This window comes from Symphalangus syndactylus, chromosome 5 (assembly GCF_028878055.3).
Source record: "Symphalangus syndactylus isolate Jambi chromosome 5, NHGRI_mSymSyn1-v2.1_pri, whole genome shotgun sequence".
NCBI classification, from domain to species: domain Eukaryota; kingdom Metazoa; phylum Chordata; class Mammalia; order Primates; family Hylobatidae; genus Symphalangus; species Symphalangus syndactylus.
In genome coordinates, this window is record NC_072427.2 from 106151292 (window position 1) to 106164045 (window position 12754).

Below are 12754 nucleotides of genomic sequence, written 5' to 3' on the forward strand. Positions count from 1 at the left end.
TTCCTTCCTTTTTCTTTGTCTTTCTTTCTCTTTCTTTCTCTTTCTTTCTTTCTTTCTTTGTTTCTTTCTCTTTCCTCCTTCCTTCCTTTCTTTCTTCCTTCCTCCTTTCTTCCTTCCTTCCTTCTCTTTTTCTTTTTTCCTCCCTCTCTCCCTCCCTCCTTTCTTTCTTTCTCTCTCTTTCTTTCTTTGTTCCTCTTTCTTTCTCTCTCTCCCCTCCCTCCCTTCCTTCCTTCCTTCCTTCCTTCCTTCCTTCCTTCCTTCCTTCCTTCCTTCCTTCCTTCCTTCCTTCCTTCCCTCCTTCCCTCTCTCTCTCTCCCTCTCTCTCTCTGTCTTTCTTTCTTTCTTTTGTGGTAGAGATGGGATCTGGTTACACAGCCCAGGCTGGTCTGAAACCCCTGGTCTCAAATGATCCTCTTGCCTCTTCCCAAAGTGCTGGGATTATAGACGTGAGCCACCACATCTGATGCAATAATCCACTTTTTTGTTATGGGAATACTGTAAGTAATTTGTTACTAGAGAGTGTAATGTGTTTTAAGCTCCAACTCATACTGTCTGGTGGTTTGCTATGCAGTTATATTTGATCAGAAGAGGGTGTTAATTGAGATTAAGAGGGTGATTTTAGAGGTTTGTGGGTACAGCAAGAAGTATAAGATTGTCACCTAAAAGACATGGACTATGAGATATAGCAGAATTGCCAGTCAGCACTGAAGGCCAGACTGTGAGTAATAATTTTGCATCGTGATTGGTTATTACATTGTGATTCATAATTTAGAATTGTCCCATTATTTTTCATTTAGTTTCTTTTTTTTTCCCCATAACTTTCACTCTTAGAAATACAGCTGAAGAGCAGGATTTCATTATAAGTTTTCAGAGCTTCAGGTTACCACATAGATCACAGCCTGGCTTATGACTTAGTCTCAGCTTCCTGAACCAAATGGAGAAGACAAGAAGTACCGAGCTGCTGAGTGGTATAAAACCTGAAAGGCACAAAGAGAGAAGGCTTTCAGTAGGACCCACAGGAAAATAAAAAATGTGAACAGTAGAAATCACAGGAAGCAGAAGTGAATGGGAGAGGGGATTTGTATACATACACACACACACACACACACACACACACGCAATCAGCAATGGGGTGAGAAAGTATAAATTTTAGAAAAAAGCAAAGAAGTTGATTGAAAGAAACATAACACTTATGAAATTCTTCACTCATTCATGCATTCATACATTCATTCACTCACAAAAATACACCGAGTGCTTAAAATGAATGCTTAAAATGAGCAAGCACTGTTCTAGGTATTTGAGATGAAGTAACTGAAAACAAACTTGATTCCGATAAACTAAGTGAGGGATGTAGATCATAAATTTAAAATTATATGCATATAATATTGTTTAAAAAGTTGAATGTGTAAAATACATGTGTGCATGTAATCATGCCAAAATATTTACAAAATAGACATGCTATAAAAACTGAAAGCAAAGTGACAGAACAGAAAATGTTGTACCTTGGTATTCTCCATTAGGTCATTGGGACAGCTCAATTGAAGAGAGGACATTTAAGCTGTCACGTGAATGAAGGGAAGAAGATAACCTGGAGGAACATTCTTGGCAGAAGGAATAGTAAATGCCTGGGCCTAAAGGTAGGGGTGGGACTTGGTTGTTCTTAAACAGAATGAGTGACAGGAACAGAAATAAGGGTAAGATAGGTTACAGATGAGGGTGCAGACAGAATCCAGTTAAGACATTATGTTTGGTCTTGAGAGAGATGGAAAGTCTTCAGTAGGCTTAGATCAGGAGAGTGACATGACTTAATATATATAATCGTATTTTTCTAACTTCCCTGTATAACAGAAGAGCAGAGTGAGAGTGGAAGGAAAGCAGATTGGAGACTGTTGCAACTTTCCAGAATAAACGTATAATTTTGGAAAACATGTATCCACTGCTCTGATCTCAACATGTATCCACTGCTCTGAGCTCAACAGTACCTCAATACTTGGGTACATTTTTGATGAGATATTACAAATGTGAATTTTTTATATTGTAAAATGAAATATGTCAAAATTTGGAAATTTGAAAAATTCTGCAAAATAATCTTTTGAATGATCAATGCATGACATTACAGAACCATTCAACTATTTTTAAGAAACTACCACTAGTAGAATTTTGATGTAGACTTTGACATAGTATCAAGGAAGGATATAAATAATTATACACAAAATCTATTAAAATACTCCTCCCATTTTTAACAATGTATTTGTGTGAGACAAGATTTTCTTCAGCACACACTTTAACCAGAGCAATATGTCAAAAGCAGTTTGAAAGCAAAGCAGCTCTTTTCTATTAAAACAAACATAAAAGAGATATGCAAATACATAAAACTCTGCTTAGCAATTTTTTGTAAAATATATTTTAAACATAAGCTATTGATATTAACATATCACGAGTTTCTTATTTTTATGTAATGAATAGGTATTAAAATAATCTCACTGTTTTAATAATACAGTAAATGTCAATGCACGTGAGCCACAAAACAAAAGAATTTCGGATTCCTTAATACATTTTTAGAGTGTAAGTTTGTCCTGAAACCAAAAGTTTTAGAATTGTGCCTGTATAATATCACATTGTATAAATATATTACACTTTGGCTGGGTGCGGCGGCTCACTCCTGTAATCCCAGCACTTTGGGAGGCCGAGGCAGGTAGATCAGGAGGTCAGGAGATCGAGACCATCCTGGCTACCACGGTGAAACCCCGTCTCTACTAAAAAATACAAAAAATTAGCCAGGCGTGGTGGCGGGCACCTGTAGTCCCAGCTACTCGGGAGGCTGAGGCAGGAGAATGGCGTGAACCCAGGAGGCGGAGCTTGCAGTTAGCTGAGATCGCGCCACTGCACTCCAGCCTGGGTGACAGAGGGAGACTCTGTCTCAAAAAAAAAAAAAAAGACATATATATATATATATATATATATAAAATATAAAATACATTTTATAATTCATGCTGCTTTAGGTGCACATTTGGGTTGTTTCCATATTTTCTTTTCTTTCTTTTTTTTTTTTTTTTTTTTTTGAGACGGAGTTTCACCCTTTTGCCCATGCTGGAGTGAGTGTAGTGGCGCGATCTTGGCTCACTGCAACCTTTGCCTTCTGGTTTCAAGCAATTCTCCTGTCTCTGCCTCACAAGTAGCTGGGATTCCAGGCGCCTGCCACCGTACCTGGCTAATTTTTATATTTTCGGTAGAGACAGCGTTTTACCATGTCGGCCAGGCTGGTCTGGAGCTCCTGACCTCGTGATCCACCTGCCTTAGCCTCCCAAAGTACTGGGATTAGAGGGTTGAGCCACCACACCGGACCCACATTTTTGTTATTATGAACAAGTTGCTATGATCCAAATCTGCTATTTTACATGTCTCCTTCACTTAGGCAGCAATTTTTCTATAGTACATAAAAGTGTGGAATTGCTTGGCCACAGGATATGTTTATGCTCAGTTTTATAAAATAATTGCAATTTACTTTACAAACTGGTTATATTAATTTAGATTTCCATCCTTAAGACATGAAATGTTTTCTCTAAATTATGACCAACAATGAGTGCTGTTAAATTTTCTTAGTTTGACAATCTAATAGGTGTAATATTAAATGTTATTGAACTGAGTGTGTCCTTTCCTGATGACTAAAGAATCTGATTATACTTTGACTTGTTAATAATCTTTTCAGATCTCCTCTTTTGTAACATGTCTAATGATCTCTTTTGGTCATTTTTTGTCTGGGGTTATTGTACTTATTCCACTTAATTAGTAGACTTCTTCCTATATTTTAACTATGATTCCTTTGTCATTTTTAAATATTGAAAATAACTTCTCCATGTTAAGAAAACTTTAGATTAAAAACACTTTGTATTTTAATGTCATCTATTAATTTATTTGTTGATTTTTAGTTGTGTTTGTTTGCTTGCTTTTGTTTTTAAAATAGTCTTTATCACCTTTAGGTTATATGTATATTTTCTTGTGCTTTTTTCCTAAAAATGTTAAAAGGTTTGTGTGGCAGCCATAATTCTAAAGATGCTTATTTCCCAGCATTGCTGTCCCTTCCCCACTTTTTTTTCAATCAAACATTAAACTAGGTATTGCCATGAAGGAATTTTGATTATATCATTTAAGACCCAACTTAACTGACCTTTATATTTGGAAATTCTGCTGGGTGGCCTTTACTCAATCAAGCAAGTCTTTAAAAGCTGAGTTTTCTCTAGGTAGTGGCAGCAGCAACAGCAGCAGAAGAAGCCAGAGAGTTTCAAGTTTCGAAGGACTGGAAAGGTGTGATGGACTTTGGTTGCTTGGCCATGGAGGGTCCATATGAAGAGGAATGTAGGTGGTATTGAGAAGTTGAGACTGGTGCCTGACTGACAGCCTGTGAGGATATAGGAACCTTAGTTCTACAACCACAAGGAACTGAATTCAGCCAACAAACTAAATGAGGCTGGAAGTAGATTGTTCTCCTGAGCCTCCAGACTGGAGACCAACCTGGCCAGCACCTTGATCTGGACTTTGTGAGAATCTAAGCAGAGAACCCATCTGAGATCACCTGGGGTTCTGATATATAGAACTGTAAGATCATAAATCGATGTGATTTTAAGCCTCAAAGACTGTAGAATTTGTTATATAGCAACAAAATATTAACATTTTTGCTTTTAAATTTCCATTTTTAATGTAAGAACTTATTTAGGATCTAATTTTATTTTTTTCCTATAGATAAACAATAGTATATTATAGAAACTAGGGATCCATTTTCATTTTTTTCACATAGATGACCAATTGTTATAAACTATTTACTATCCATACTTAACCTTGAAGACTCTAAAGTTAATCTATACTATACTGTCTTTTTTTAAAACAGAGAACCTTATAACTCTTTATTTTTGAATTTTTATTGGTCATCCTCTCCCTGATATGTGGTTATTTTCCAATATTTTGACCCGTTTTCATTTCAAAAGTCAACCATTGGTATTATTGTGAAGATATTACTGTTATTACTATTATTAGGGTATTTTTATTACCTTATAATATGGTTTGGCTGTAATTCCACCCAAATATCATCTTGAATTGTAGTTTCCATAATCCACATGAGTCATGGCAAGAACCCAGAGAAAGGTAATTGAACCATGGGGGCAGTTACCTCCATGCTGTTCTCTTGATAGTGAGTGAATTCTCCTGAGATCTGATGGTTTTACAAGGGACTTCCCCCGCCTTGCTCGGCACTTCTCCTTCCTGCCACCATGTGAAGAGAGAAGTGTTTACTTCACCTTCCACCACGACTATAAATTTCCCAAGCCTTCCCCAGCCCTGGGGAACTGTGAATCAATTACACCTCTTTCCTTTGTAAATTACCCAGTCTTGGATATTTTTTCATAGCAGTGTGAGAATGGACTAATACCTTACTATGAATCCTTTATATTCTCCTACAACATCAGTCCTCAGCCTTTTTAGCATAGGAATCGGTTTCATGTAAGACAATTTTTCCAATGAAAATGGGGGGCATGGTTTCAGGATGAAACTGTTTCACCTCAGATCATCAGACATTAGTTATATTCTAATAAGGAGCACACAACTTGGAGTCCTCATACGCACAGGTCACAATGTGGTTCGTGCTCCTGTGAGAATCTAATGCTGTCATTGACCTAACAGGAAGAGGAGCTCAGGCTGCAATGCTAGTTCACCTGGGCTGCTCACCTCCTGCTGTGTGCCCCAGTTTCTAACAGGCCAAGGACTGGTACAGGTCTGTGGCGGGGGGTTGAGGACCCCTGCCCTACGAGTTTAATTCTTCTTCCACATCATTCCTTATTAATTTCATTCCTCACATCTCAAAACTTCCAAGATTCTTTTCATTATTTCCGAATTTTCTGTAGTAAAATTGTATTGGTTATAAATATCAAATTTTTGCAGTGTTTAATATTATAGTAGCAGTTATCAAGAGAAGTGCCGAAGGTACCTTGTTAATCACTAATTTCACCATTTCATTTTACAAATGAGAAAAGTGAGCCCAAGAATGGCAAAAATGAAACAATGCAAAATTTTTAGATAGAAAAACTAGTCCATTATGTTTGTTTACAACTTACGATTTATCTGCTTTTTCTAAGGCCTCACAGAAATTCAGCAGGAAAACCGGGATAAAATTTCCAGACTTCTGGTTTTCTTGGTCTAATATTCTCTCCGCTATTCATTACACTACATTCCCTCTCATTCTGAAACAATTCCCGTTTATTTTCACCTCGTCTTCCTCCTATGACATCTTGTCTGGTTTTCAGACATGTGAGGAAAGTTCAGTGAGGGGGTACAGCACTGAAAATGCTCTTTTTGAGGGTCTTTGTTTGAAAACAACGGTAGGTGTTTCTAACAGCATCTACATAGCCAGTTTCCAAAATTTATCCCAGTATTGCAGTGCTTAAATGACAAAATAATGATTCCTGCTTTGGCACCCTGCTGCTAGTACCTATCAAGTAAAATTGTCTGTCGTTGCCCATTTACAGAGGAAATCCTGAGAGTATTGATTTTTAATTATTTCCCTTGAGCATCAGTTGTATTACATTTCATTTAATGGATACAAATAGAGGGGGTAAAATCATCACATGAATATTTCATAGCATGCTTAAAGCTGTATTTGAATGTAATATATTTAGAGTATATCATTTAAGAAATAATATAAATGACATTTTCCATGTATCCACCAGGCAAAAATGAAATAATGCAAATTTTTAAGATAAAAAAATCTATTATTTTTGTTTACAACTTATGATTCATTAGTTTTTCAATTGTCTTTAGAAATAGAATATGGCCCAACACTTTATTGTTTGCTATTAATTGCATGTTCATTATTTGTGCAACAAACTCACTCAGTGAGTTTAATTTGAAAAATTCCTAATTTTTGTGCTGTTATTTATTCTGCATTTGTATCATCAAAGAATCTTATAAACTGCTAGTGAATCAAATAAACCTAATTCATTAAATGTTCACTCAAATTTATGAGTCTGATTAGGCAAGGAGCCTTTTGCATACAAATTATTTTGCGCTGCTTGGATTCATTTAAAGCATCTCAATGAATTTTATAAATGAATATTGACATTTCAATATTGCAGCATTTTGCTAACACATTATCTGATAGCCACAAAAATAAGCAAAGGAGTTTAAAAAGAGAAGGAAATTTAATTTCACATATAAAACAGATCAGTCTCTGTCCACTATGTGCTATCGAAAGTATTAATCTTTGGTTAATGGCTCATGGTGAGCATTATAATAGAAACGGAGAGGCCGTGGAGAAAATCAGCATTGTTTATAGCTTTCTACAGGCATGTTTCTTATTCCTCTACTGAGCTGGCATCTACTGTGGTTAAATCATGAGATAAGGTTTCTCATGAGGAAATCATAAAACACAGTTCTTCAACACCAAATATACAATCAGTGGGCAAGAAAGAAACAGCTGTCTTGTCTTCAAAGTGATATTTTCCTTATGCAAGCATTTCATCCTAATGGGCTAGTTTGCCTCAGGTATACTACAGAGTTGTCAATATTGTGACTGCTTCTGTTATGTCCCTCTCCTTTTTGCTCTCAGATCTGCCTTGGACATTCTTTGCATTTTTATCGACCTCTCTGTGTGACTCTGGACTTAAGTCTACATGACATGATGTTTCTCCCATAGGCATTAGTTTCGATGCAAAGAAATTCAAACTGTTGGTTAACAACCTGCTTGGTTAATTCCACAGAATTCTATTAACATAAATCTTGCAAACGTAAATACTGAAAGCTTAGGGTTAACTAGAGGGAATTTGAAATAGCTACAATTTGAAAGCCAGTGTTAAACTGTAGTAGTGCAAGGAAAAAACACACACACACAAATCATAAACTGCTACCCAGAGGGTCTCTAGCGTCACTCTCTTGATTTGTGGTTTTCCCTTCTCTCCCTAATTTCAGTTTTAATCATCAATCATCCCGAATCATATTTCCAAACTTCTTTTGAAACTTTGTTTACTACCACAGAAATTGTTCTCAGTTTATGATTCTTTCCTACCTACCACCAAGGTGATCCACACCCAAAAATATTTCACATTAGTAAATTTTAGAGGTAAACTTCAGGCAACAATGAAACCATGTCACACTTCAGCAGGCTGTATGATCTGGACTCTGGATGTCCAAATCCGGTTGGTCTTTGTGTCCTTGTGTTAATTTTTGGTCTCAATGCATGCACTTGTGCATGCACACACAGATCAAAACGAAAAAACTATAACTATGAGCTGCATAGCAGAAGTTGCCTAATTTCATATTAAGGAAAAATTTTCTTTTATTAAATCTTATATCAAAATCCTAAATTTCCTGAACCTAGAGATAATATTCGTTTCACTTCTTTTTCTTGTGTATCTCAACAATGCCAAAAGTCACTTAACAGATACAAGACATGCAGACCTTCGGCAGGGTGCAGTGGCTCAGGCCGTAAGCCCAGCACTTTGGGAGGTTGAAGAGAGCAGATCACGAGGTCAGGAAATCGAGACCATCTGGGCCAACATGGTGAAACCCCGTCTCTGCTAAAAATACAAAAAAAAAAAAAAAAATAGCTGGACGTGGTGGCGTGAGTCAGTAGTCCCAGCTACTCGGGAGGCTGAGGCAGAAGAATCGTTTGAACCCAGGAGGTGGAGGTTGCAGCGAGCTGAGATCGCGCCATTGCATTGCAGCCTGGGTGACAGAGTGAAACTCCATCTCAAAAAAAAAAGGAAAAAAGAAAAAAAAGAAAAGAAATGCAGATCTTTTATTTATGTATTTATTTATTTGTGAGATAAAGTTTTGCTCTTGTCGCCCAGGCTGCTGTGCAATGACACAATCCTGGCTCACTGAAACCTCCGCCTCCCAGGTTCAAGCCATTCCTTGCCTCAGCCTCCCAAGTAGCTGGGATTACAGGTGTGTCCCTGCCTGACTAATTTTTGTATTATTAGTAGAGACAGGTTTTCACCATGTTGGCCAGGCTGGTCTCGAACTCCTGACCTCAGGTGATGTGCCCACCTTGGCCTCCCAAAGTGCCAGGATTACAGATGTGAGCCTCTGCGCTCATCCTCTGCAGCCCTCTTAAAATGTCTCAGCAGATCTCAGAATTTCGGATATTGACACTTGGTTTTACAAAGACTTGCACAAATTCTGAAATTAATGTATATTTCTTTTTTCTTGGACTCGTCAAATTTTCAGAAAGAACATCATGTCTCCCCACTGATCTCTGGGAATGAAAAAGAGGCACACTATGAGTTTATTAACAGCTTCTTTCCCCCCAGAGAATTAATTTCCTCACCCATTCCTCACGTCTACGTAGGAATTTAATGTTTTAGTTACAAAAAGAGTGATGATAATACCTTTCACAGTTACCATGTTGCAGTGGAAAGAGAACCAACAAAAGTGATTTCTGTCAATGAAAATACTATTGAGTGGGTGGCATATTGCCAGGAAGAACCAGTGTGTTAAGGAATCATTCCTCGTTTCTTCACAGGCTGACCATGTTGGTCGCCATGTTACTAGATAGCCCTAGTGAATGAGAACAAAAGGTTTTTTATGGTAAGATTTTGGGTTTAGTACTCTCCAAGCACATAAGCTTTAGCTTTAAAACCGGCCAGATAGGTGCCGGGCGCGGTGGCTCACGCCTGTAATCCCAGCACTTTGGGAGGCCGAGATAGGCGGATCACGAGGTCAGGAGATCGAGACCATCCTGGCTAACACGGTGAAACCCTGTCTCTACTGAAAATACAAAAAAAAAATTAGCCGGGCATGGTGGCAGGCGCCTGTAGTCCCAGCTACTCAGGAGGCTGAGACAGAAGAATGGCACGAACCCGGTAGGTGGAGCTTGCAGTGAGCAGAGATCACGCCACTGCACTCCAGCGTGGGCGACAGAGCAAGACTTTGTCTCAAAAAAATAAAAATAAAAAAAAAATAAACCAGCCAGATATTATCACATTTGTGTTGCTAATTAGGGCATTTAGTTCAGAATTAATGTGTCATTGCATCAGCAAAAAAAAAAGTAAACTTTTTTTTCAAATGTCAGCAGAAAGGGAAGCACTGTTCACCCTAAGTGTTACAACAATGAATCCTCAACTAGAAAGAAAACATTTTGTGTCTCACGCATTACAATATACATTTCCTTTCCCTATGAGCTAGTTATGCCTGTCATCCAAAGCTCAACTTTATGTTTGAATGGTTTGTTGATATAAGCAGGACACATTTTGTTTTTTGAACAAAGAAAAGGCCATATTTTAAAAATAAAATTTTGGGCACTGGTGTAGCTGTGACCATGGTTATGTAATTAAATGTTCTCCTAGCCATAAAAAAATTTACTCTTGGTCAATGCAATGTAAAATACAGTGGAACAGTGGAAATAACCAAATTAACTAAAGTGATTTGCTAACCTGGAGGATGTAATCATTCATTTGAAAAAATATTCTGGATAATTACTTGTTAATTGTTGATTTTGACAATGCAGTAAACACATTGCTCATCTAACTGGATAAAATTAATACAATAAGCAAAATATAAAAATTTTGCATGCCGTAAAGACTTAGTTTTGTTGCCCAATTTGGTCAAATTACATGGTCAGTGTTATTCTCCTTTGGATTATTCTAGTTACTGGACAGCTCCAGATGGAAGCCAGTGACTATTGCTTGATCAGCGTTTAGAAAATGTAATTTCTTACAATCTCTTCACACACTGCTATGTTTCTCTTCCCACTGAAACAAATTGGCATTAAGGACATTTTTAACAAAGATAAAACTTGAAATGTTTGTCAGCTGCATGTTTATTTCAGTATATCTATTATATTACATTATTATTAAGGAAAATCAAATTGATTATAATTGGCATACTATTTTCAAAAATGTATGTAATCTACATTACACATATATTCTCTTAGCTGTCCATTGAACTTGTAAACAAATTTATGGCTTATTATGGTTTACAGTTTTTCTATGTTGTTTATCAAAACAATAAAACATTGCCTCATCTAATCAATAATTTTTAAAAAGCATTCACATGGTTGGACAAACTGCAAGATTGTTAACTGTAATCTTGGTCATAGTAACAAATGAGGAATTAGATTGTTGAATTGAATTTCTCATAAAGACTATTTAAATAATGACATTTGCCAATATATTTGGCATTTCCTTATAGAAATCAGAAATGTATCACACAGGATAGAGATAATGCATACAGTCTAAGTGGATAATAATGGAAAGCAAAAGAAAAGTATGAAATGGAAAAAACTCTTAGGCATAAACATTGGATTCTGGATTTCATACTGTTTAGTATAGTTTTAAGATGAAAGTTGTAAGATGAAAATTACAACTGTCCAACTTGGTACTGATATGAAGACATATATAATGAATCTCATAAGTTTTTTTTTCAAGTTTAAATTCTTGTTGCTCAAAATAATTAGAAAAATCTTTATGAGATCTTTATGAAACACCATGCTCAGCCCCACAATAGAGACATGGACAATATATTAAACACTTTCTAAAACATAATAACAATGAGAACACTTGGACACAGGGTGGCGAACATCACACTCCGGGGACTGTCATGGGGTGGGGGGAGTGGGGAGGGGCAGCATTAGGAGAAATACCTAATGTAAATGACCAGTTAATGGGTGCAGCACACCAACACAGCACATGTAGACATATGTAACAAACCTGCACATTGTGCACATGTACCCTAGAACTTAAAGTATAATAAAAAAAGAAAAAAAATTAAAATAAATAAATTTAAAAAACATAAAATGTTTTGAATATACAACAGGGTGACTATAGTCATAATAAATTATGTATTTTAAAGTAACTAAAATAATACAATTGGATTGTTTGTAACATGACGGATAAATGCTTGAGGGGATGGACACCCAATTCTCCATGATGTGCTTATTTCACATTGCATGCTTGTATCAAAACATCTAATATATTCCATATGTATAAACTTACTATATACCCACAAAAATAGAAAATTAAAAAATTAACATGAATATATAATTTACAATGAAGCATTGTGAATTCTAAATAAAAAATATTTTTCTCCACTTTATGTTAAAGTTAACTTGACAATATATCCTAGAGGTTTTCCTTAAATACTATATAGAAATAGTATTTTATAATTTTTTTAGCTGTGCAGTACTCTCTTTTGTGTATTTACCATAATTTAACAACCAGTTACATATTTGTCAACATTTGAGTTATTTCTAGTCTTTTGCTATGTCAATCAATGTTTCATTGAATACATAGCATTGTATTTATTCTTTTGTATTTTGGGAATAGTTTCCTAGAAGTAAGATTGCTGGATCAAAGGGAAAAACATATGCAATTTTGCTAGATACCAACAAATTTCCATAATAGACGTTGAACCATTTTGTATCCTCACCAGCTAATGTATGGCAAAGTACTTCCCCTACAGCGTAACCAACAATGCATGTTGTCAAACTTTTGGAGTTTTGCCAATGCAAATAGGTGAGGAACAATAAATATTTTTAAATGCCAACACTTTCAGTTTTTTTTCTTGTTGATTATTTTCTCTATATCTCCCTCCTGTAAATCAATATGCTTTTCCAAAAATCACGCATTTACTGTATTTGTCAGTTCTCACGATGCTAATAAAGACATACCCGAGACTGGGTAATTTATAAAGGAAAGAGTTTTAATTGACTCACAGTTCCATATTGCTGAGGAGTCCTCACAATCATTGCAGAAGGCAAAGGAGAAGCAGT